The sequence below is a fragment of the Oncorhynchus gorbuscha genome, linkage group LG23 (assembly GCF_021184085.1).
Source record: "Oncorhynchus gorbuscha isolate QuinsamMale2020 ecotype Even-year linkage group LG23, OgorEven_v1.0, whole genome shotgun sequence".
Classification (NCBI taxonomy): Eukaryota; Metazoa; Chordata; class Actinopteri; order Salmoniformes; family Salmonidae; genus Oncorhynchus; species Oncorhynchus gorbuscha.
Window position 1 is genome coordinate 13,014,204 of NC_060195.1, and position 8,871 is coordinate 13,023,074.

Sequence of the window (8,871 nt, forward strand, 5' to 3'; positions counted from 1 at the left end):
GCTACTGTCTGGAGGGAGGGAGGACCTACTGCTACTGTCTGGAGGGATGGAGGACCTACTGCTACTGTCTGGAGGGAGGGAGTACCTACTGCTGCTGTCTGGAGGGAAGGAGGGAGGACCTACTGCTACTATCTGGAGGGAGGACCTACTGCTACTGCCTGGAGGGAGGGAGGGAGAACCTACTGCTACTGTCTGGAGGGAGGGAAGAAGGACCTACTGCTACTGTCCCTACTGATGTCTGGAGGGAGGGACCTACTGCTACTGTCTGGAGGGAGGAGGACCTACTGCTACTGTCTGGAGGGAGGGAGGACCTACTGCTACTGCCTGGAGGGAGGACCTACTGCTACTGTCTGGAGGAGGGAGGACCTACTGCTACTGTCTGGAGGGAGGAGTACCTACTGCTACTGTCTGGAGGAGGGAGGACCTACTGCTAGTGTGTGGAGGGAGGACCTACTGCTACTGTCTGGAGGGAGGGAGGGCCTACTGCTACTGTCCTGGAGGGAGGAGTACCTACTGCTACTGCCTGGAGGGAGGGAGAACCTACTGCTACTGCCTGGAGGGAGGGAGTACCTACTGCTACTGCCTGGAGGGAGGGAGGACCTACTGCTACTGCCTGGAGGGAGGACCTACTGCTACTGCCTGGAGGGAGGACCTACTGCTACTGTCTGAAGGGAGGGAGGACCTACTGCAACTGTCTGGAGGGAGTGAGGACCTACTCCTATTGCCTGGAGTGAGGGAGGACCTACTGCTACTGTCTGGAGGGAGGGAGGACCTACTGCTAGTGTCTGGAGGGAGGGAGGACCTACTGCTACTATCTGGAGGGAGGGAGGGAGAACCTACTGCAACTGCCTGGAGGAAGGACCTACTGCTACTGTCTGGAGGGAGGGAGGACCTACTGCTACTGTCTGGAGGGATGGAGGACCTACTGCTACTGTCTGGAGGGAGGGAGGACCTACTGCTACTGCCTGGAGGGAGGACCTACTGCTACTGTCTGGATGGAGGGCGGACCTACTGCTACTGCCTGGAGGGAGGACCTACTGCTACTGTCTGGAGGGAGGACCTACTGCTACTGTCTGGAGGAGGAGTACCTACTGCTACTGTCTGGAGGGAGGGAGGACCTACCGCTACTATCTGGAGGGAGGGAGGACCTACCGCTACTGTCTGGAGGGAGGACCTACTGCTACTGCCTGGAGGGAGGACCTACTGCTACTATCTGGAGGGAGTGAGGACCTACTGCTACTGTCTGGAGGGAGGGAGGACCTACTGCTACTGCCTGGAGGGAGGACCTCCTGCTACTGCCTGGAGGGAGGACCTACTGCTACTGCCTGGAGGGAGGACCTACTGCTACTATCTGGATGGAGGGTGGACCTACTGATACTGCCTGGAGGGAGGGAGGACCTACTGCTACTGCCTGGATTGAGGGAGTACCTACTGCTACTGCCTGGAGGGAGGGAGGACCTACTGCTACTGTCTGGAGGGAGGGAGCACCTACTGCTACTGCCTGGAGGGAGGGAGTACCTACTGCTACTGCCTGGAAGGAGGAGAACCTACTGCTACTGCCTGGAGGGAGGGAGTACCTACTGCTACTGCCTGGCGGGAGGGAGGACCTACTGCTACTGCCTGGAGGGAGGACCTACTGCTACTGTCTGGAGGGGGGGATAACCTACTGCTACTGTCTGAAGGGAGGGAGGACCTACTGCACTGCCTGGAGGAAGGACCTACTGCTACTGTCTGGAGGGAGGGAGGACCTACTGTTACTGTCTGGAGGGATGGAGGACCTACTGCTACTGTCTGGAGGGAGGGAGTACCTACTGCTGCTGTCTGGAGGGAAGGAGGGAGGACCTACTGCTACTATCTGGAGGGAGGACCTACTGCTACTGCCTGGAGGGAGGGAGGGAGAACCTACTGCTACTGTCTGGAGGGAGGGAGGAAGGACCTACTGCTACTGTCTGGAGGGAGGACCTACTGATACTGTCTGGAGGGAGGGAGGACCTACTGCTACTGTCTGGAGGGAGGGAGTACCTACTGCTACTGTCTGGAGGGAGGGCGGACCTACTGCTACTGCCTGGAGGGAGGACCTACTGCTACTGTCTGGATGGAGGGCGGACCTACTGCTACTGTCTGGAGGGAGGGAGTACCTACTGCTACTGTCTGGAGGGAGGGAGGACCTACTGCTAGTGTGTGGAGGGAGGACCTACTGCTACTATCTGGATGGAGGGAGTACCTACTGCTACTGTCTGGAGGGAGGGAGGACCTACTGCTACTGTCTGGAGGGAGGGAGGACCTACCGCTACTGTCTGGAGGGAGGGAGGACCTACTGCTAGTGTGTGGAGGGAGGACCTACTGCTACTATCTGGATGGAGGGAGTACCTACTGCTACTGTCTGGAGGGAGGGAGGACCTACTGCTACTGCCTGGAGGGAGGACCTCCTGCTACTGCCTGGAGGGAGGACCTACTGCTACTGCCTGGAGGGAGGACCTACTGCTACTATCTGGATGGAGGGCGGACCTACTGATACTGCCTGGAGGGAGGGAGGACCTACTGCTACTGCCTGGATTGAGGGAGTACCTACTGCTACTGCCTGGAGGGAGGGAGGACCTACTGCTACTGTCTGGAGGGAGGGAGGACCTACTGCTACTGCCTGGAGGGAGGGAGTACCTACTGCTACTGCCTGGAAGGAGGGAGAACCTACTGCTACTGCCTGGAGGGAGGGAGTACCTACTGCTACTGCCTGGAGGGAGGAGGACCTACTGCTACTGCCTGGAGGGAGGACCTACTGCTACTGTCTGGAGGGAGGGATAACCTACTGCTACTGTCTGGGGAGGGAGGACCTACTGCAACTGCCTGGAGGAAGGACCTACTGCTACTGTCTGGAGGGAGGGAGGACCTACTGCTACTGTCTGGAGGGAGGGAGTACCTACTGCTGCTGTCTGGAGGGAAGGAGGGAGGACCTACTGCTACTATCTGGAGGGAGGACCTACTGCTACTGCCTGGAGGGAGGGAGGGAGAACCTACTGCTACTGTCTGGAGGGAGGGAGGAAGGACCTACTGCTACTGTCTGAGGGAGGACCTACTGATACTTTCTGGAGGGAGGGAGGACCTACTGCTACTGTCTGGAGGGAGGGAGTACCTACTGCTACTGTCTGGAGGGAGGGCGGACCTACTGCTACTGCCTGGAGGGAGGACCTACTGCTACTGTCTGGATGGAGGGTGGACCTACTGCTACTGTCTGGAGGAGGGAGTACCTACTGCTACTGTCTGGAGGAGGGAGGACCTACTGCTAGTGTGTGGAGGGAGGACCTACTGCTACTATCTGGATGGAGGGAGTACCTACTGCTACTGTCTGGAGGGAGGGAGGACCTACTGCTACTGTCTGGAGGGAGGGAGGACCTACTGCTACTGTCTGGAGGGAAGGAGGACCTACTGCTAGTGTGTGGAGGAGGACCTACTGCTACTGGGATGGAGGGAGTACCTACTGCTACTGTCTGGAGGGAGGGAGGACCTACTGCTACTGTCTGGAGGGAGGGAGGACCTACCGCTACTGTCTGGAGGGAGGGAGGACCTACTGATACTGTCTGGAGGGAGGACCTACTGCTACTGTCTGGAGGGAAGGACCTACTGCTACTGTCTGGAGGGAGGAGGGAGGACCTACTGATACTGTCTGGAGGATGGAGGACCTACTGCTACTGTCTGGAGGGAGGGAGGACCTACTGCTACTGCCTGGAGGGAGGGAGGGACTGCTACTGCCTGGAGGGAGGACCTACTGCTACTGTGGAGGGAGGACCTGCTACTGTCTGAAGGGAGGGAGGACCTACTGCAACTGTCTGGAGGGAGTGAGGACCTACTCCTATTGCCTGGAGGAGGGAGGACCTACTGCTACTGTCTGGAGGGAGGGAGGACCTACTGCTAGTGTCTGGAGGGAGGAGGACCTACTGCTACTGCCTGGAGGGAGGGAGGGAGAACCTACTGCTACTGTCTGGAGGGAGGGAGGACCTACTGCTACTGTCTGGAGGGAGGGAGGACCTACTGCTACTGCCTGGAGGAGAGGACCTACTGCTACTGCCTGGAGGGAGGACCTACTGCTACTGTCTGGATGGAGGGCGGACCTACTGATACTGTCTGGAGGGCGGGGACCTACTGCTACTGCCTGGAGGGAGGAACTACTGCTACTGTCTGGAGGGAGGGAGGACTTACTGATACTGTCTGGAGGGAGGGAGGACCTACCGGGAGGGAGGGAGGACCTACCGCTACTGTCTGGAGGAAGGGAGGACCTACTGCTACTGCCTGGAGGGAGGGAGGACCTACTGCTACTGTCTGGAGGGAGGACCTACTGCTACTGTCTGGAGGGGGAGGACCTACTGCTACTGCCTGAAGGGAGGGAGGGAGAACCTACTGCTACTGTCTGGAGGGAGGACCTACTGCTACTGTCTGGGGGGAGGGAGGACCTACTGCTACTGCCTGGAGGGAGGACCTACTGCTACTGTCTGGATGGAGGGCGGACCTACTGCTACTGTCTGGAGGGAGGGAGGACCTCCTCCTACTGTCTGGAGGGAGGGAGGACCTCCTCCTACTGTCTGGAGGGAGGAAGGACCTACTGCTACTGCCTGGAGGGAGGGAGGGAGAACGTACTGCTACTGTCTGGAGGGAGGGAGGACCTACTGCTACTGTCTGGAGGGAGGGAGGACCTACTGCTACTGTCTGGATGGAGGGCGGACCTACTGCTACTGTCTGGAGGGAGGGAGGACCCACTGCTACTGCCTGGAGGGAGGGAGGACCCTCTGCTACTGCCTGGAGGGAGGACCTACTGCTACTGCCTGGAGGGAGGACCTACTGCTACTGTCTGGAGGGAGGACCTACTGCTACTGCCTGGAGGGAGGGAGTACCTACTGCTACTGCCTGGAGGGAGGGAGGACCTACTGCTACTGCCTGGAGGGAGGACCTACTGCTACTGTCTGGAGGGAGGGAGGGAGAACCTACTGCTACTGTCTGAAGTGAGGGAGGACCTACTGCAACTGTCTGGAGGGAGTGAGGACCTACTGCTATTTCCTGGAGGGAGGGAGGACCTACTGCTACTGTCTGGAGGGAGGGAGGACCTACTGCTAGTGTCTGGAGGGAGGGAGGACCTACTGCTACTATCTGGAGGGAGGGAGAGATAACCTACTGCAACTGCCTGGAGGAAGGACCTACTGCTACTGTCTGGAGGGAGGGAGGACCTACTGCTACTGTCTGGAGGGATGGAGGACCTACTGCTACTGTCTGGAGGGAGGGAGTACCTACTGCTGCTGTCTGGAGGGAAGGAGGGAGGACCTACTGCTACTATCTGGAGGGAAGGACCTACTGCTACTGCCTGGAGGGAGGGAGGGAGAACCTACTGCTACTGTCTGGAGGGAGGGAGGACCTACTGCTACTGTCTGGAGGGAGGGTGGACCTACTGCTACTGCCTGGAGGGAGGACCTACTGCTACTGTCTGGAGGGAGGGTGGGAGAACCTACTGCTACTGTCTGGAGGGAGGGAGGACCTACTGCTACTGTCTGGAGGGAGGGAGGACCTACTGCTACTGTCTGGAGGGAGGGTGGGAGAACCTACTGCTACTGCCTGGAGGGAGGACCTACTGCTACTGCCTGGAGGGAGGGCCTACTGCTACTGTCTGGATGGAGGGCGGACCTACTGCTACTGCCTGGAGGGAGGGAGGACCTACTGCTACTGCCTGGAGGGAGGACCTACTGCTACTGTCTGGAGGGAGGGAGAACCTACTGCTACTGTCTGAAGTGAGGGAGGACCTACTGCAACTGTCTGGAGGGAGTGAGGACCTACTGCTATTTCCTGGAGGGAGGGAGGACCTACTGCTACTGTCTGGAGGGAGGACCTACTGCTAGTGTCTGGAGGGAGGGAGGACCTACTGCTACTATCTGGAGGGAGGGAGGGAGAACCTACTGCAACTGCCTGGAGGAAGGACCTACTGCTACTGTCTGGAGGGAGGGAGGACCTACTGCTACTGTCTGGAGGGATGGAGGACCTACTGCTACTGTCTGGAGGGAGGGAGTACCTACTGCTGCTGTCTGGAGGGAAGGAGGGAGGACCTACTGCTACTATCTGGAGGGAGGACCTACTGCTACTGCCTGGAGGGAGGGAGGGAGAACCTACTGCTACTGTCTGGAGGGAGGGAGGACCTACTGTTACTGTCTGGAGGGAGGGTGGACCTACTGCTACTGCCTGGAGGGAGGACCTACTGCTACTGTCTGGAGGGAGGGTGGGAGAACCTACTGCTACTGTCTGGAGGGAGGGAAGACCTACTGCTACTGTCTGGAGGGAGGACCTACTGCTACTGTCTGGAGGGAGGGTGGGAGAACCTACTGCTACTGCCTGGAGGGAGGACCTACTGCTACTGCCTGGAGGGAGGGCCTAATGCTACTGTCTGGATGGAGGGCGGACCTACTGCTACTGCCTGGAGGGAGGACCTACTGCTACTGTCTGGATGGAGGGCGGACCTACTGCTACTGTCTGGAGGGAGGGAGTACCTACTGCTACTGTCTGGAGGGAGGGAGGGAGGACCTACTGCTAGTGTCTGGAGGGAGGACCTACTGCTACTATCTGGATGGAGGGAGTACCTACTGCTACTGTCTGGAGGGAGGGAGGACCTACTGCTACTGTCTGGAGGGAGGGAGGACCTACCGCTACTGTCTGGAGGGAGGGAGGACCTACTGATACTGCCTGGAGGGAGGGAGGACCTAATCCTACTGTCTGGAGTGAGGGAGGAAATACTGCTACTGTTTGGAGGGAGGGAGGACCTACTGCTACTGCCTGGAGGGAGGACCTACTGCTAGTGTCTGGAGGGAGGACCTACTGCTACTGTCTGGAGGGAGGGAGGGAGGGAGGGAGGGGAGACCTACTGATACTATCTGGAGTGATGGAGGACCTACTGATACTGCAGCACTAAATGAGATAGATGGCCTTTCTCTGTTCTATCTCTCTCCCTCTCTCACCCTTATCCCTTCCCCCCTCTCCCCTCTTTCTCTCTCCCTCTCCCCCTCTCTCCCCCTCTTTCTCTCTCCCTCTCCCCCTATCTCCCCCGCTCTCTCTCCCTCTCCCCCTTCTCCCCGCTCTCTCTCCCTCTCTCCCTACTTTCTCTTTCTCCCATTTCTCTCTCTCTCCATTGCTCTCGCTATCCCTTTCTCTTTGTATCTTTCTCTCTACATTTCACTCCCCTCCATCTTTCCCTCTCTCACTTAATTCCTTCTCTCCCTTTCTCCCTTCTCTCTCAATCTATCTCCCCCTTCTCTCTCTCTCATCTGGGTGTGTGTAGAATACCAAGTAGCCTCCTCCACCAGGCTGTGTAATTATCTGGCAGACTGAGCCACCCTGGCCCAACCCTACATACACACACACACTGAACTTGCACACACAGGCACACACACACACAGGCACTCAGGCACACACACACACACACACACACACACACACACACACACACACACACACACACACACACACACACACACACACACACACACACACACACACACACACACACACACACACACGTATTAAAGCCAGAGGCAGAGCCAATATTCCTCTCAACCTCAGCATAATGCAAAGTGCTGTACCCCTTAACCTTACTCTACCCATTCTTCTACCACAGCTATATACACTGCTGTGCCCCTTACCCTGACTCAGTGGTGTAAAGTAGTACTATTTATATTTTTGACAACTTTTACATTTACTCCACTTCATTCATAAAGAAAATAATGTCCTTTCTACTCCATACATTTTCCCTGACACCCAAAAGTACTCATTACATTTGCAATGCTTAGCAGGACAGGAAAATGGTCTAATTCTCGCACTTATCAAGAGAAAAATCTGGTCATCCCTACTGTCTCTGATCTGGTGGACTCACTACACCCAAATGTTGAGTTTGTAAATTATGTCTGCGTGTTAAACTGTGCCCCTGAATATCTGTAAATTAAAAAAAATAAAATAAAAATAGCTTCATCTGGTTTGCTTAATATAAGACATTTTAAATCATTTATACTTTTACTTTTGATACTTAAGTATATTTAAAACCAAAATACTTTTAGACTCAAGTTTACTCAAGTATGAATATTCTGGCCCCTGAAGTTGGGTTTATGTTTCTTTAGGCTATTGTGCAATTCCATTGTTGACCACTTGGGGCCTCTGTCCTGTGTTGATGTGTGTTGTTCGTTTAATATTGTAAACCCTGTAGAAGAAGAATTGTTAACATTTCAAAATGGTGAAAGTCACACTGTAGAGCTGCAGACGTTATCAAACTCCATCCGTCTTGCTATCATTTTGTAGAAGCATTTTCTGTAAGTAAAGTAAAATAATAATCATAACATATTGCAGCATATATCTATGTTATTGAACAAGCATCCCAAAACATCTTCATTCTGAGAATTAAGCAGAGTAATCAGCTAGCATACAATAAGTCATACTCATTGTTATTTTCTTTCTATATTTCTGTTTTACTCATTTCAGTCACTATTACTGTACCTACGATGCAGTGGCAGTAGATGATCCTTCTGCACTACAGTAGCTGTACCCGAGTTTATCCATCTGCTAAGCTTAAGAAGGGGACTCTTTTGAAAACGGCAGAATAATGAAAATGGGGTACGTTTTTCCACCACTGCCCTAACTCTATCTCTTCCTCTACCACAGCTACATACACTTGTCACGCCTTGGTCATTGTATCTTGTGTTTTTGTTATATGTTTGGGTAGGCCAGGGTGTGACATGGGTTTATATGTTGTATTTCGTATTGGGGTTTGTATTAATTGGGAGTGTGTATTATTAGGGGTGTGTCTAGTTAGGCTTGGCTGCCTGAGGCGATTCCTAATTGGAGTCAGCTGATTCTCGT

At 55.2% G+C, this 8,871-nt stretch overlaps 1 protein-coding gene across 1 annotated transcript in view; it reads right to left on the reverse strand.

The window, feature by feature from the left end:
* The window catches only part of LOC124011611 (FERM and PDZ domain-containing protein 3-like), a 127,536-nt gene extending 118,917 nt beyond the window's left edge, over positions 1–8,619 (reverse strand). The window contains exon 1 of the mRNA XM_046325063.1: positions 8,509–8,619. The gene's annotated coding sequence lies outside the window, so the exon portion shown is untranslated. The remainder of the gene's footprint in view (positions 1–8,508) is intronic.
* Positions 8,620–8,871: the final 252 nt, after the last annotated feature.